The sequence below is a fragment of the Canis lupus genome, chromosome 11 (assembly GCF_048164855.1).
Source record: "Canis lupus baileyi chromosome 11, mCanLup2.hap1, whole genome shotgun sequence".
NCBI lineage: Eukaryota > Metazoa > Chordata > Mammalia > Carnivora > Canidae > Canis > Canis lupus.
Window position 1 is genome coordinate 57,854,623 of NC_132848.1, and position 15,485 is coordinate 57,870,107.

Genomic DNA, 15,485 nt, shown 5'->3' on the forward strand with positions numbered 1-15,485 from the left:
AAGTGGTTCAAGGAGGAGAGAGTGATCATATTCTGCTAATCAAGTGAGATGAAGACTGAGACTTGGCCATTGGATGTAGCCACAGGACAGTCAAGGTGACCTTGATAAGAGCAATTTAACTGAAGTAGATTGGATAAATATCTGATTGGATTGGGTTTAAGAGAGAACTTGGAGGGGGGCGCTTGGGGGGCTCAGTCAGTTAAGGGTCCAACTCTTGGTTTTGGCTCAGGTCAGGATCTCAGGATCTTGAGATTGAGACTGCATTGGGCTCTGTGCTCAGTGTGGAGTCTGCTTGGGATTCTCTCCTTCTTCTCCTTCCTACTCTGTCCCTACCCCTGCTCATGTTCTATAAATTAACTAACTAACTAACTAAATAAATAAATAAATAAAATCTTTTTTAAAAAGAGAGAATGAGAAGGAAGATATTGGAGATAGTGAATATAGACAACCTGTAGAAAGAAAGAAATGGGGGTAGTAATTGGAGGAGGAAGTGAAGTTAAGAGAGTGTACTTCAAAGGTAGAAATAATGTCCATAGACTGATGGAAAAGATCCAGTAAAAAAGAAAAAATTGAGAAGATAATTATTGAAGTGATGACCTTGAATAGGTGAGAGTAACCTACTCTACAAGTGGAGAAAGTGGCCTTTTCTAGGGACACAAGGTGTTCATCTCTAGCCACGAGAAAGAAACCCATGGATGCAAGTGGTGGGTGTTTGTGGGGGCTCTCTTCTGATTCATTCTATTTCCTTAGTGAAATCAGAAGCAAGGCCATCAACAGGGAATTAAAATAGGTGGTGAGTGGGTATTTGAGGTTTGTAGAAGAGAGAAGGTATAAAATATCCCCAGGAAGAGAAGGAGAATACAGGGACCAGGAAAACAGTATGATTGCTGGTAGCATTAGGGCCTACTTGCTGTTTACGATTGTAATTTAATGTGGGATCTCAGCATGGTTTGGTCCTCTGCCAGCCACATTTAGCATGTATAGTAGTTGCTATGTGGAACACTGCTTTTAACAAGGGTCATTGTTTAATCAAGTGAGTATCTCAAAGTGTGGCAGGGATCAAGGTGCTAAGGACGCATGCAATGTAATATAAGTGAATTTAAGCTAAGTAAGGAATCAAATGAATGCATACAGGAATGAATGAACTGTTTTCCCATTTGGAGTAAGCTTTTTTCTCTTCCATCCATTGATTTAACACACTTGATTCTTAATGGCCCACATAAGAATTGTACAATCCCAAAATCAGGCTTGGGGTTAAGCTAGTAAACTTGTTCTTAGATAAGAAAAATTGAAGAGGGGCAAATGTTATGTCATAGGTTACAGTGAAGAGGGATTTTGCTATTTAAGTTTTCCATTAGATTGTTTAGAACACATCTGCTATTCAAATATTAGCTTATTCTGGCAGCAAAAGCCTGACCTCTGGTAAATGCTGGAGAGTGACTCACAGAAGCTTCCACGAACATAGAACTTTTTTCTTTTTGGCCAGAACTCAGCATCCTTATAAGTGCCTGATAAATACTTGGATTTATCCTAATTAGGACTGTGTATCAAGAGGCATGATAGCGCAGGGACTCTTATTTCTGTTGGGTCCCTGTTTGGTTCAATTGTGTCTTCAGCAGACAGGAAGAGAGGCAAATATTAGTACCTGTCTTTAGCCAGGGAAAAAATGTTACAGCACAGTTGCCTTTAATATAAGCTCAGGGTCAGAGAGGGCCAAGAAACAAAGTACAAGGCCAAGCAGCCTATTTTAGCGACCTACCACATTGGCACACCCATCATTTTTCATCTCCCTAAATTTTAAATATGGCACAAAATAAGCATTCTTTGTCCTTCATTCTACATACATAGCATGGCCTCTCCCTGACCAAATCCTTGTTACTCTTTTGTGGTCAGGCACCTTGGTGAATATGGAGTGTGTGTGCACTATATTAAAACTAGTGGCCTAAAAATAGTTGTGTACAAGTAGAAGATGTGTGTTTGTTGAGTTCAGGCTTGCCAAGCCCCAGAACTCTCAGCCTGGGAGTGTGGCAAGTATATCCTGTTCCTGTTACCTGGAAATCCTAACCAAAGGAGAATCTGAAGGAATTCAATGCACAGGCATTCCTTTTTTTTTTTTTTAATTTTTATTTATTTATTCATGAGAGAGACAGAGAGGCAGAGACACAGGCAGAGCGAGAAGCAGGCTCTATGCAGGGAACCCTATGTGGGACTCGATCCCTGGTCTCCAGGATCACGCCCTGGACTGAAGGCAGCGCTAAACTGCTGAGCCACTCGGGCTGCCCAATACACAGGCATTCCTATTCAGACCAGCAATTCTTTACAGGGGCAGTACCACCATTTGGAGGTGTTCTGGGAATTGTGGGTACATTTCTGGTTATCACAGTGATTGAAGGCATGCTAACCGGTATGTGGTGGCTGGGAGCCAGGATTGACAAATGTGTGTAAACAGTTCCATAGAACAAAGAAATGGTCTTGCCTATCTTTCACATATCCTTCAGGGCATTGATGTGGGTAAAAACCTACTTATAGTATATTTGAACATAGACCCTAACTCTAATTTTATTTCTTCTCTATATTGCACATAGAGCATTATCTTAATTTAAGAAAAGATTTTTCTGTGTGTTGGTAAGTTATATATGAATTTAATTTCAGGACACTGAAGGAGATGTTTCACTGTAAAAAGGAGTAGCTCTTTTATGACTGAGAGCTACTGTTCTAGATATTTGATTGTGCCTTATCTTTTTTCCATGGCAAATTCACAAATTATCCATAATCTCATCCAACTTCAGGCATGAAAGTTAGGGAGGCATCAATCTCAGGAGTCTACATTTAAATCCTAAAGTATGAAGAGTTTCAGCGGAGGGCTGGCTGTGTTTCCACCTACCGTACCCCATATTAGGAAGAAATTAAAGATGGTAACAGCCAGCACTTGTGGAAAAGAAAATCACAGTAAGAGTATATGAGGATGGGAGAGTCTGGGGCTAGGCATCAAATTAAGTGGAATCCGCCATGGGCGGAGATCATGCGTACTCTGTCTTCTAACCTTCCACCCCCAAAATCTCCCCATCCCAGATAAACACACACAACCTACTCCTGCTCCTGGAAATGTAAAGTGCATGTCCCAATTACCCCATACACACTGTGAACAGACTTCCTTTTTTCTCAGGATGTGTGCTGGGCGGTAGAAGGTTTACACTAAAACATGCCCTCCACCTAGCTCTAGACATTCCACTTGAATGAAGGTGCTAAGTGAAAGGTTTGGAAAGATCTTCAAAAGAAGATTCAGAGAGGCAAAGTGTTCATTAATCAGGACCCTACAATTATGAGGATATGAGGCCTTTTCCCATCATTAGGTTGAAGCAGCTGCAAATAATCACAACAGGAAGGAGTAGTGCATGACACCACAATGTTATATGCTTAAAATTGCAGTGGTAAATGGCAAAGTGATTTTTTAAAGAGAGAAACAGACTAAAAAGAAGCTCTTAGGGACCAACCAAGAAGAAGGCTTGACAGTCAAAACATAAAAATTATGGGATACTTTCTGCTATTGAGCATAATATAAAATCTCAGCAAGTAAAAAGATGGACTGAGAAATAAATGTTTGTCTCCAGACTCAATGTGTATGTCTCATAAATCCACACAAGACCTCTTACAGTGGAGTTGTGGTTTGGACCAAATATTTGCTGAATTAGACTGAGGTATGGAAATGAAAGACACAATGGAGGGAAGTGATATCGTTAAGAGGAGGGCCAGCTTTTGGGGGCCTGGGTGGCTCAGTCAGTCAAGCATCTCCCTTCAATTCAGGTTGTTATCCTGGATCCTGGGATTGAGTCCTGTATCGGGTTCCCTGCCCAGGGGAGAGTCTGCTTCTCCCTCTGCACCCCGTCCCTCCACTCACGCTCTCTTTCTATCAAATAAATAAAATCTTAATATATATATATATATATATATATATATATATATATATATATATATATAGAGAAGAGCCAGCTTCATGGTTATGTAACCTGTGCTTAAAAGGGCCCCACATTTGGTTTAATGCTCTGTTGTCAGCATTTTGAGATTATTAATAATTTTTTAACAAGGGCCCCCACATTTTCATTTTACACTGCCCTTAAAATTATGTAGCCAGGCCTGGTGAAGAGAGAGAAGATCTGAGTCTGAGAGACCTGGGTTCAAATCCCAGATCTACCACTGGCTAGCTGTATGATCCTGGGCAATTTATTCAACCTCTCTTAATCTGTAAAATAGGAATCACAATGGTACCTATCTCCTAGATAGGTAGAAGACTAGCAGAAGACTAAAGACAGGCTGAAAGAAACAATACGTTGTGAAGACAAAAAACCAATATAGCAGTGTTCAGTAGATAGTGTTATCAATGACAAAGATCTGGATGACATTGCAAAGGCATCAAGGCACCAAACAGTGCTGGAGTAGAATTGTTTTCTAAATTCATTTTTACTAACATATTTCTGCTCTGGGTGTGTGTATTGATGTCACCATCCCTGTGGCAAGACAGGCCAAGATAATTTTCTTAATTGCAGGCTTCACTGACACATTTTGTGCCAGAACCGAAGGAGAGTAGGTGTTATTTCAGATCTGTGAATCATCACACACACTCATGCATCACATATTTCTTATAGATTTAAAGAGTTGAACTCTAACCAAGATAATGGAGACATTATTTTAGAATGTAGAAATATGCCCATATAAAGGCAGGTTGCTATTGAAACTACTTCCTTCGCTGCGTGGGCCTGCCAAGTCATTTTATTTGCCATATAGTATTTAATATAATGTTCTCAGCCAAAGAAGATGCAAATAAAAAAAATCATTAGACCCATTTTGCTAGGACTACATATTAATTATCACTTTGTCATGAGTAAATTGATTGTATTGTATTAGAATACAGTTTGGGCTCCATGAGTAGTAAAGCTGAGTGGAAGGATTTTCTTCCATTTGACTAAATACCCTCTATTAATTCCTTACTTATTACTATAATTAAAAGTAGTCTTTGGCAGTACATGTCCTTTTAAAACTATTTCTGAAGTTGAGAGAAAATTTTTAAAGTGTGAAATGGATTTTTTAAAGAAGGTTTTAATGTATTAAATATGCCATGACTATTCCACTTAGTGGAAATACCTCGGCTACTATACTGTGATAAGGAACTTTCCTCCAAAGAGGTGAGTCATAGTTCTGGAAGAAAACGCTTTAATTGCTAGGGAGACAAAATTGCTCATGTAGAGATGTAGAAAGTGGATTCTTTCTCCTAACCAAGGCTAATTCTACATGTGAAGGTAAAATTACTCTCCCACCTCTTTCTATACATTTTAACCTGGGCTTTACTCTATCACTAAGTATAATCTGACAAATGCAGCATTATGGGTTTAGAGATAACTCTCTCTAATTTTATATCTAACTTAAAAAAAACTTTTTTTGATGTAGTGGAACCTATATAAGATAAAATTTACCATCACAGCCATTTTTTAAAAATGTATTTGTTTATTTATTTATTTAAGTAATCTCTATACCCAGCATGGGGCTCAAACTCATGACCCCAAGATCAAGAGTCACATGCTCTACTGAGTGAGCCAGCCAAAATCTCCCCATTGTAACCATTTTTTAAAAAGATTTATTTTTTAAGGAGGTTTGGGGCAGAGGGGGAGAGAGAATCTTAAGTAGACTCCAAGCTGAGCACAGAGCCTGAAGCAGAGCTCAATCTCACAACCCTGAGACCATGACCTGAGCGAAATCAAGAGTGAGATGCTTAACTGACTGTGCCACCCACCAGAGCCTTTTTAAGTGTACAATTTTGGTGGCATTAAGTACATTCACACATACTGCATTTTTTTAGAGGGCCTCAATGCCTAAATATGGAGAATTGTCTTTATAATTAGTTTTTACACTTACAAAAGGAAGCGACAGACTGCCTCTGACATTGCTAGGGAGTGCACCTTTGCAGCTTATAGAGAGTACATCACACCAGGCAAGAGTGGGTGCACCTCAGGACTCAGCAAGAAGCAAGAGGGGACAGGAGAGAGGTTTCCTGAGATTATAGAGGTGTCAGCCAGTCTCTGTAGCAGGATAGGTTAGAAATGATGAACTTAGTGCTGTCCCTGGTCCTTGGGAAATCTTCCCAGCAAACTGTATGATTGCCTCACCTCCATAGATATTTGCCTTTACACATCATTCCTTTATTCCACGCAGTTGTGTCCTTTCCCTTTGTTGGCTTTCTATCCACACATAAACTAAGTGTCTTTCATTTTAACAAAACAGAGAAACCAAACCAACCAACCAACCAACAAATCCTCTCTTGTCAAAATCCTCCCTTGTTAGCTCCACATTCTTCTTATTTTTTTTAATGTGTTTTTTTTTTCCCTTTCAAAGCTATATAAGCCAATATGGACATGGTTTAAAGTGTCAAATTATCTTCCAAGGCATTTGACAACAAACAACAATCCTTACCTCTCTACTGCTTTTTACTTCCCAGAAACAGCCACTTTCTACTCTTATGATGATAAATGTACTTTTAAGATTCACCTCCACATCTCAGAATCACACTCATGTTAAATTTTACTAGCTTTGGCTTTTAGGAGCTCTTTCAGACTGGCTCATGTGTCCCTTTTGTTGACTGAGCACTCCCTTACTTTCTGGCGCTATACTTCCTTTTCTCCAAGCTCAGCTTGTATTTTACCTGCCCAGGCCCTAGAATCAGCCATCTCTCCAAGGAGCTCTGGTTCTTTCTACTGGAGAAAAGTTTTTAGAAACCAAGATCTGGGCACAGGGGTGCTTATTGCTGTTGGTGGGGAGGGGAGACACTGCTTTTAGACTTTCTCGGTAGACAGAGCTAGGAAATGTATACATGTATTCCTATGTATATACACATATCTATAATAATCTATTTCCCCATCTATGTATTCATTGTATATTAAATTAAACATGAACTCATACTAATGTCCTCAACTCTAACTTGGTATCACAGGATTTATTCTAGGCTGTCCTTTTGTCTATTTGTAACCATTTCCTTTAACTGTGAGGAAGCTGGCCCCTAGTATCTATTTTTTAAAATAAATTTTCCAGCATAGACTAACTTAGACATGAAGTACTTTCAGAATCTTAACCTGTATCTGTGTAAGAGATCAATTTTCAGACTATAGTGTTTGTATATAATTCTTTTTATCTTTAGCTTTGTAGTTTCCAGTCAAGATACCATTTTCCAAAAGTATTTTAGATCAGCTCCTTACCCCTTTCAGAAAGGTTATGTCATGCATTTGTAATACAGTTAGATTCATTTCTCACAGTCTGCACTTCTAGGACCTTCTAACATCCTGGTTGATTTTTTTTTAATTTGCATACATAAAAGTTCATCCTTTGTAATATACAGTTCTACGTGTTTTTAAAATATTTATTTATTTATTTATTTAATTTATTTGCTAGAGAGAGAGAGAGAGCACAATCAATGCGAGCAGCAGAAGGAGGAGAAGCAGGCTCCCTGCTAAACCAGAAGTTGGACATGGGGCTCAATCCGAGGACCTGGGATCATGACCTGAGCAGAAGGCAGGTGTTCAACCAACTGAGCCACCTAGGAGCCCAAGTTCTACATGTTTTGAAAAATGGAGTTATGTATATAACACCCCAGGGCAGTTTAGAACAATACTGTCACTCTAAAAATTGCCTAATCTCTGATTCAACTTTTGATTGCGCTGTCAAATTCCTTTAAAGAGCTGTTGTGCAATACTGTATCCCCCACCAGGGGGCTCCACTGGTTTACACTAATGAGGCAGTGGAGCTATTTCTAAATATCCCATTGAAAATGGCTGGAAGGATGGGTTGGATGAGAGTTACTGGGAAGTTGATGGAAGCAGGTGGCACATGGGGACAAAATAAATTCTAGGGGACACCAGAGAGAGCAATTACCCGTGGAGGTCTGATTGTATGGAGGTTTTCAGCCAAAGAACGTGCTGGTTATCAATTTATTGCTTGTTGGTTCCCTTCATGGGCTAATGTGTTACAATGGGTCTGGGCCCTTTAAATAGTTTTCCTGTGGCAGCTGGCACGATGTTTTATCGGTAGAGGGCGCTGGAGAGAGACATTGAAGGAGACCCGGCTTTTCCTTCTTGCTTCTGATGGCTCTTAGGCTTGGTGGGAGCGTGCTTGCATTTTCACTGCTCTGCCCAGGGCTAAGTGCCTGTAGCATGTAGCTTTTGCTCTGTGTTTTCTTGAGCTCCTCTCTTAAACAGCAGCAGTGTGGCTGGGAGCCCCAGACGGCACAGCCTTTACCCCAGGCCCTGATGTTCTGCATGGACACGGTGGGGCCCTCTCAGGCCTGGCTGTCTAGCGAGCTGGATGTTCAGCCTTTGTCTTATTCAGTGGCCCAAGGCTGCTCTGGTCCCAGCACCATGCAGAGGCACACTAAGTTCTTAAAGAAGGAAGCCTCTGTGGGTCCCAGTCCCAGCAGTGCCCACACAGCAGCCTCTCTCTGTGCACACTTCCTCCACCCCCTATTAGCTTGACCTCACCTGTGTCTCATGACTATCCTGACACGGGCACCATGCATTCCAGGCCTCATATGTGCACTGGCCTGCTCTCTGCCCCCACCCCTCTCTCTCTCTACCTATTTCCCTCTGCAGGCCCAGACTGCCCACCAGCTCTAGCTGGTCTGTGTCCAGAGGGTTGTTTCTGCTTTCCTGGCAACTCTGTGCCATCTCTGGCCTAGGCAAATTCTCTGCCATCAAGTGGGCTGTGTTCACACCTTCTTCAATGAACTTTGAAGTTTGACCTCCTCCAAGTTTCTTTTTTTTGTTCTTTCCCTTAGTTCTTCATTACCCCTTGGAGCTCTCCTTCCATCTTTATAGTTACTCTCCTATCATTGCTCAATAATTCTTTATATTAAGCTTCGCCTGCTTAAATTATTCTATGGTTCTTGCTCTTGATTTGACTGTGACTAATTAAAATCTATTCTCACTTGGAGAGGGCACAGGTATTCTTGGCCTGTTGTTCAATCTCATTTCAAGAAAGAGAAGAAAGCGATTTCCCGTCAGGAAACTTGATAATACTGGCCCAGGCTCTCTGGGTAGAGCATCCAGTTGGTAGAGAAATCCCAACTGTACTCAGGCCCCAGGCCCTAGGTCCTGGCTTGTAGCTTAAAGTAGAGTTCTTCTGAGAAAGGGAGTTTCCTGCATGATGAAGGGACAATGCTGAGTACATGTCATAACCCGAGCTGTTGAAGATTCAAAATGTATGTCAGACATCTGCCTATGGTGGAATAAGAGGAGGTATTCTGGGAACAATAGTACTTAGATGTAAAATACAGATTCTTTTCATTGAACTTGACACTTAAAAATGGCATAATAACCGTATAGTTACTAAGTTAGGTATGTTTTAATTTAAAAAAATGGGAGAATTCTTCCTATACTTCTTTTTGATTCCTGCCAATAATACATTTCTAATTTTTCTTTAAAAATTTATTTATTTGTTTTATTTTTTAAAAAAAGATTTTATTTATTTATTCATGAGAGACACAGAGAAAGAGGCAGAGACACAAGCAGAGAGAGTAGGACTCGATCCCAGGACCCCGGGATCACAACCTGAGCCAAAGGCAGGTGCTCACTCACTGAGTCACAAAGGCATCTGTAAAAAAAATATATATATTTTAAAGAATTTTAAGTAGGCTCCACATGGAGCTCAAACTCATGACCCTGAGATTAAGAGTCACATACTTTACTGACCAAGTCAGCCAGGCACCCCATCTAAATTTATCTTTTAAAGAAAATTTCTGGGGGCATCTGGGTGGCTCAGTTGGTTAAGCGGTTGCCTTTGGCTCAAGTTGTGATCCCAGTGTCCTGGGATCGAGACCCATATCAAGCTCCTTATGGAGCAGAAACCTGCTTCTCCCTGCCTGCCTCCTTCTCTCTCTCTCTCTCTCTCTCTCCGTTTCTCATGAATAAATAAATGAAATTTAAAAAAAAAAAAAAAAGAAAAAGAAAAAAGAAAAAAGAAAAGAAAATTTCCTGGGTCTGAAAAGGAAGTTTGAAGTTTTTATAAGATTTTGCTGACAGACTGATCTTACTTTAGATTTCTTGAATGTTCTGTTTCTCTTATTCTGTATAGTTTCTGGTTTTTACCTGGTTGTGGTTTGAACAGTCTTGTTGACCTAGCAGTATTGTTTGTTAGCCATGGTCTAATTAAAGAGTGAAGCTGAGATCGTCCAATGTTCTTTATTTTTTTCAAATTTTTATTTAAATACTAGTTAGTTAGCATACAGTTCAATATTGGCTTCAGGAGTAGAATTTAGCAGTTCATCACTTACGTATAACACCCAGTGCTCATCACAAGTGCCGTCCTTAATGCCCATCACTCACCCACCTCCCTCCATCAACCCTTAGTTTGCTCACTATCATTAAGAATCTCTTATGGTTTCTCTCTCATTTTCCCCCTCCCATATGTTCCTCTGTTTTGTTTCTTAAATACCACATATGGGTGAAATCATTTGGTATTTGTCTTTCTCTGACTGACTTATTTCCCTTAGCATAAATACTCTAGATCCATCCTGTTATTGCAAATGGCAAGATTTCATTCTTTTTGATGGCTGAAAAATATTTCCTTGTGTATACATATATCACATCTTCTTTATCTATTCTCAGTTGATGGACATTTGGGCTCTTTCCATAGTTTGGCTATTGCTCATAATGCTGCTATAAACATCAGGGTGCATGTACAACCTCAAATCTTATTTTTCTATCCTTTGGGTCAATACCTAGTAGTACAATTACTGGATTGTAAGATAGTTCTATGCTTAACTTTTTGAGGAACCTCCATATATTTTCCAGAGTGGCTGTACTAGCTTGCATTCCTACCAACAGTGCAAGAGGGTTCCCCTTTCTGCACACCCTTGCCACATCCTTGCCAACACCCGTTGTTTCTTGTGTTGTTGATTTTAGCCATTCTGACTGGTGTGAGGTGATATCTCATTCTTTCCCTGATGATGAGTGATGCTGAGCATCTTTCATATGTCTATTAGCCATCTGGTTATCTTTTTTGGAAAAATGTCTGTTCATGTCTTTTGTCTATTTCTGGATTGGATTTTGTTTGTTTGTTTTTGGGTGTTGAGTTTGATAAGTTCTTTATAGATCTTTGACATTAGCCCTTTATCTGATGTGTCATTTGCAAATATCTTCTCGCATTCCATAGGCTCCCTTTTAGTTTTGTTGATTGTTTCCTTTGCTGTGCAGAAGCTTTTTGTTTTGATGAAGTCCCAGTAGTTGATTTTTGCTTTTGTTTCCCTTGACTCCAATCACATTTCTAATAAGAAGCTGCTATGGCCAAGGTCAAAGAGGTTGCTGCCTGTGTTCTCCTCCAGGATCTTGATGGTTCCCAGTCTCACATTTAGGTCTTTCACCCATTTTGAATTTATTTTTGTGTATAGTGTAAGGAAATGGTCCAATTTTGTTCTTCGGCATGTAGCTGTCCAGTTTTCCCAATACCATTTGTTGAAGAGACTGTCTTTTTTCCATTGGATATTCTTTCCTGCTTTGTCAAACCTTCAATGTTCCTAAAGACCTCCTTGGCTAACTTGACGACATCTTATAAATCTCCGATGATTGTATCAGGTAGCAGTCTTGCTTGTAAAACAAGGTGTCTAACCGAGATGAGATGATTGCTCACGACCACACACCTAAGGAAGGAAGGAGCAAAAATCTCATCTGAATATGGGAGACTTGTTTAAAGGACCGGGATCCCTGGGTGGCACAGCGGTTTGGCACCTGCCTTTGGCCCAGGGCGTGATCCTGGAGACCCGGTATCGAATCCCACATTGGGCTCCCGGTGCATGGAGCCTGCTTCTCCCTCTGCCTGTGTCTCTGCCTCTCTCTCTCTCTCTCTCTGTGACTATCATAAATAAATAAAAATTAAAAAAAAATAAAGGACTTGGCATCTTTCCCATTGTTTTTCTATTTTGTCCTCATGGTACTCGAGTGAGGTAGGAATTACTTTGGAGATAAGAAAGCCAAGCTAAATAAATTGATAAGATTTGTCCAAGAAATTGTTAGTGTTCGCACTTATCTGGAAGCTGTATTCTAACTCTCTGGCTGGTATTCTTTACTTAAATATTTACTAACTTTAGCTTTTCCTCAGTATAGGAAAGAGCTGGATATGCAATAACTCATTTTTCTTGATAATTTCTTTTTTTCTAAATCATCTGTCAGAAATAGTAAAAATTAAGTATTATTTATAATAATAATGATGACAATAAAGATAAAGCAGTAATACTTGCATACTCACCCACCATTGTTTATAAAGAATTCTGATCTATATTATCCAGTTTCTTTTTTTTTAAAGATTTTATTTATTTATTTGACACAGAGAGAGAGCCCAAGCAGGGGGAGCGGCAGTCTGAGGGAGAGGGAGAAGCAGACTCCCTGAGGAGGAGAGATACTGACACGGAGCCTAAATCCAGGACTCAGGACCATGACCTGAGTGGAAGGCAGATGTTTAATGGACTGAGCCACCCAGGGGCCCCATATATATAATCCAATTTCAATACCTCAAAAATATTTGCTGGGTAGGTAGAAAAAGTACTTTTTTATTTTATAAAGGAAAATTAGAGGCTCAGAGTGGTTAATTGACTTTCTCAAGGATATATAGTTCGTGTTCTGGTAGAGGTTGAATCTGAACTCAGATCTGACTCCTATTCTCCTAGTCATACTTTCCTCCATATATTATATAATAGCCAAAGACGTGTTAAGCATATCTGTTGTTCAGCAAATTATATGCAGCCAGAGGCGTAGTCTGGTTGAGAGAACAGAGCTTCTAAGTGTTCCAGGCATGAGTCTAATTCTGAAGTCAAATAGAAAAAGAGTGGGCACAAACTAAAATTAAATGATTCTATAACATGTCTTGTGATAAACACACAGACTTATAATATGGATATAGTACCCTCAGATATAGTACCCCCACATGTAAAATGTAGATATTATTATTTCTCTCATTTTATATACATAGAAACAGAAGCTCAGAGAAGTAAATAATCTAAATTCAGATCCCTCTGATTCCAAAATGTGTGCTTTTTTTGGATTAATGTAACTGACTTCAAGAGAGATATTCATCTGGGAAGTTTCTTCAGGGAACAGGGAGAAAGAGCTGGCCCTCTTCCACCAGCTTGACTATAGAATGAGGCCCTTCTTTGAAAAGGATTAGTATATTATTAGAGAGTGGAAACAGGGAAGCCACTGGTAGAACTAGTCTTCTGTTGATCTGAGAGGCAACAGAGGGGACATCACCACTCATGGCCTCGTAGCATGGGCAATGCTTCTGACTTCTTTGTCCGTGGGCAATGATACAATGGGGGAAAACAAAATAAAGCAAAAAGCATACATTCTTTCCAAAGGTTTGTCAACATCAATAGACAAATTAAGTTAGATCATATCCATTAGCACGAGCACCTGGTCATTGAGTGTAGCAGAAGCATAATTGGCTATACTAACTAAATACATTTCTGTTTCTCTTTGAAAAAAATTGCCGAGAGTATGAAGTTGAATTATAGGTGGTTAAATGAGCATAAAATGGGACCTTGTATTCTTTGGTTGAGTGGTGTCTTTCCCCATGTTTATAATGGGGATATTATATATTTCAATGACACATTCTAGATTTTCTGGGACAGTTTCTGATTTCAAGTTACTTATTGTTTTTTCCCTAAAAGCATTTCTGCTTATCTGGGTCTAGATTTTTTTTATTCAGAAGGTAGTAATATATTGCATGCTGTTCCCCCAAGGCATTTTAGTTGCTGTCCTTTACCTTTACTTTCAGTTTTCTGCTATATCATCTGTGGATTCCTGCATTAAGGATACAAGGGAACAGGGACACCTGAGTGGCTCAGTTGGTTAAGTGTTGACTCTTGATTTCAGCTCAGGTCATGATCTCAGGGTCCTGGGATCAGACCCCTGAATGAGGCTACCCGCACAACAGAGAGTCTGCTTGTGGATTCTCCTTCTCCCTCTGCTGGCTTGCTCGCTCTCTCTCTCTCTCTCTCTCTCAAGTAAATAAATAAATAAATAAATAAATAAATAAATAAATAAATAAATAATATAAGAGAACAGTGTATGACAAGTAATTTACCAAAAACTTCCTTAAGATTAAATAAAAATTAATTCAAATTAAATGGAAATTGGAGCTATTATCCCAAAAAATCTGGCAACTAGCTTTCTAGTGAGTTCTCCCTCTCCCCCACGTATATGAGTACTGGGGGAGGATATATGAATTTTGGCTTGAACTATGATATACACCATTTAGGTTTATTAATCTCATGAGATAACTATGCAATCTGCCCCTGAGGGTTTCCTGGTGATGAAATTTTTCTTACTGTTTTCACATTTTGCTTTGCACCTATACATTTCTCTCTCTCTCACTTTCTCTCTCTCTCTCTCTTTTCCGAGATAGAAATCCATAAGTACCAAAGTTTATTTTTTAAAAAGATTTTATTTATTTATTTGACAGAGAGAGAGTGTGAGAGAGCATAAGCTGGGGGAGTGGCAGAAGGAGAGGGAGAAGTAGACTCCCTAGGAATCCTGACTCGGGACTTGATCCCAAGACCCCAGAACCATGACCTGAGCTGAAGGCAGACAACCATGGGAGCCACCCAGGCACCCCAGTACTAGAGTTTATTTTTAACCAAGTCATGGATGTGAGTTGAAGAATCATGGACAGAGAGGGTCACCTGTGTTAGTTCTGATCTCTAGTCATGGGATCCAAGCCCATGAGGGGTTTTGTGATCAGTACAGGGTCTGTTTGAGTTTCTTTCTCCCTCTACCCCTCACCCCCCCACACACACTCTTTTCCTCTCTCCCACTGAAATAAATAAATAATCTTTTTAAAAAATCATGTATGGAGAACATTTTGTTTGCTCCTTGAGTGCTTAAAATCAGTAATTAGCTGAAGTGAATCTTCACATAAATACTGCATTTTTAAAAATTTTTATTTATTTATTCATGAGAGACACAGAGACAGGCAGAGACACAGGCAGAAGAGAAGCAGGCTCCCTGCAGGGAGCCTGATGCGGGACTTGATTCTAGGACCCTAGGATCATGACCTGAACGAAGGCAGACACTCAACCAATGAGCCACCCAAGCATCCCTAAATACTGAATTTTAATGAATATGTCCTCTTTACAGTTCCTCAGAGGCTTTGGTCTGTAAAGTTATCCTCAGTATGGCTGAACCTATCACTTAGAAATAGTTTGAGGAGAAAACACCCATGTATAGACATGAATATTTGTTTAAAGATTTTATTTATTTGAGAGAGAGAGCGAGCACACATGAGCCAGGGAAGAGGCAGAGGAAGAAGCAGACTCCTTGCTGAGTGGGGAGCCCCATGTGGGGTTTAAACCCAGGACCCTGAGATCATGACCTGAGCTGAAGGCAAACACCCAACTGACTGAGCCACCCAGATCACCTAGAAATTAATATTTTTTTTAAAAAAGAAATGAGGGATCCCTG

The 15,485-nt window shown here is 39.8% G+C and overlaps 1 protein-coding gene across 3 annotated transcripts in view; it reads left to right on the top strand.

The window, feature by feature from the left end:
* ACYP2 (acylphosphatase 2) overlaps positions 1 to 15,485 on the top strand; it is a 258,461-nt gene that overhangs the window by 42,952 nt on the left and 200,024 nt on the right. For 2 of the 3 annotated variants that reach the window (XM_072768367.1, XM_072768369.1), the window contains exon 2: positions 7,435 to 7,554. The exons of the other annotated variant lie outside the window; for it this stretch is intronic. The gene's annotated coding sequence lies outside the window, so the exon portion shown is untranslated. The remainder of the gene's footprint in view (positions 1 to 7,434; positions 7,555 to 15,485) is intronic. 3 annotated transcript variants of the gene reach the window in all.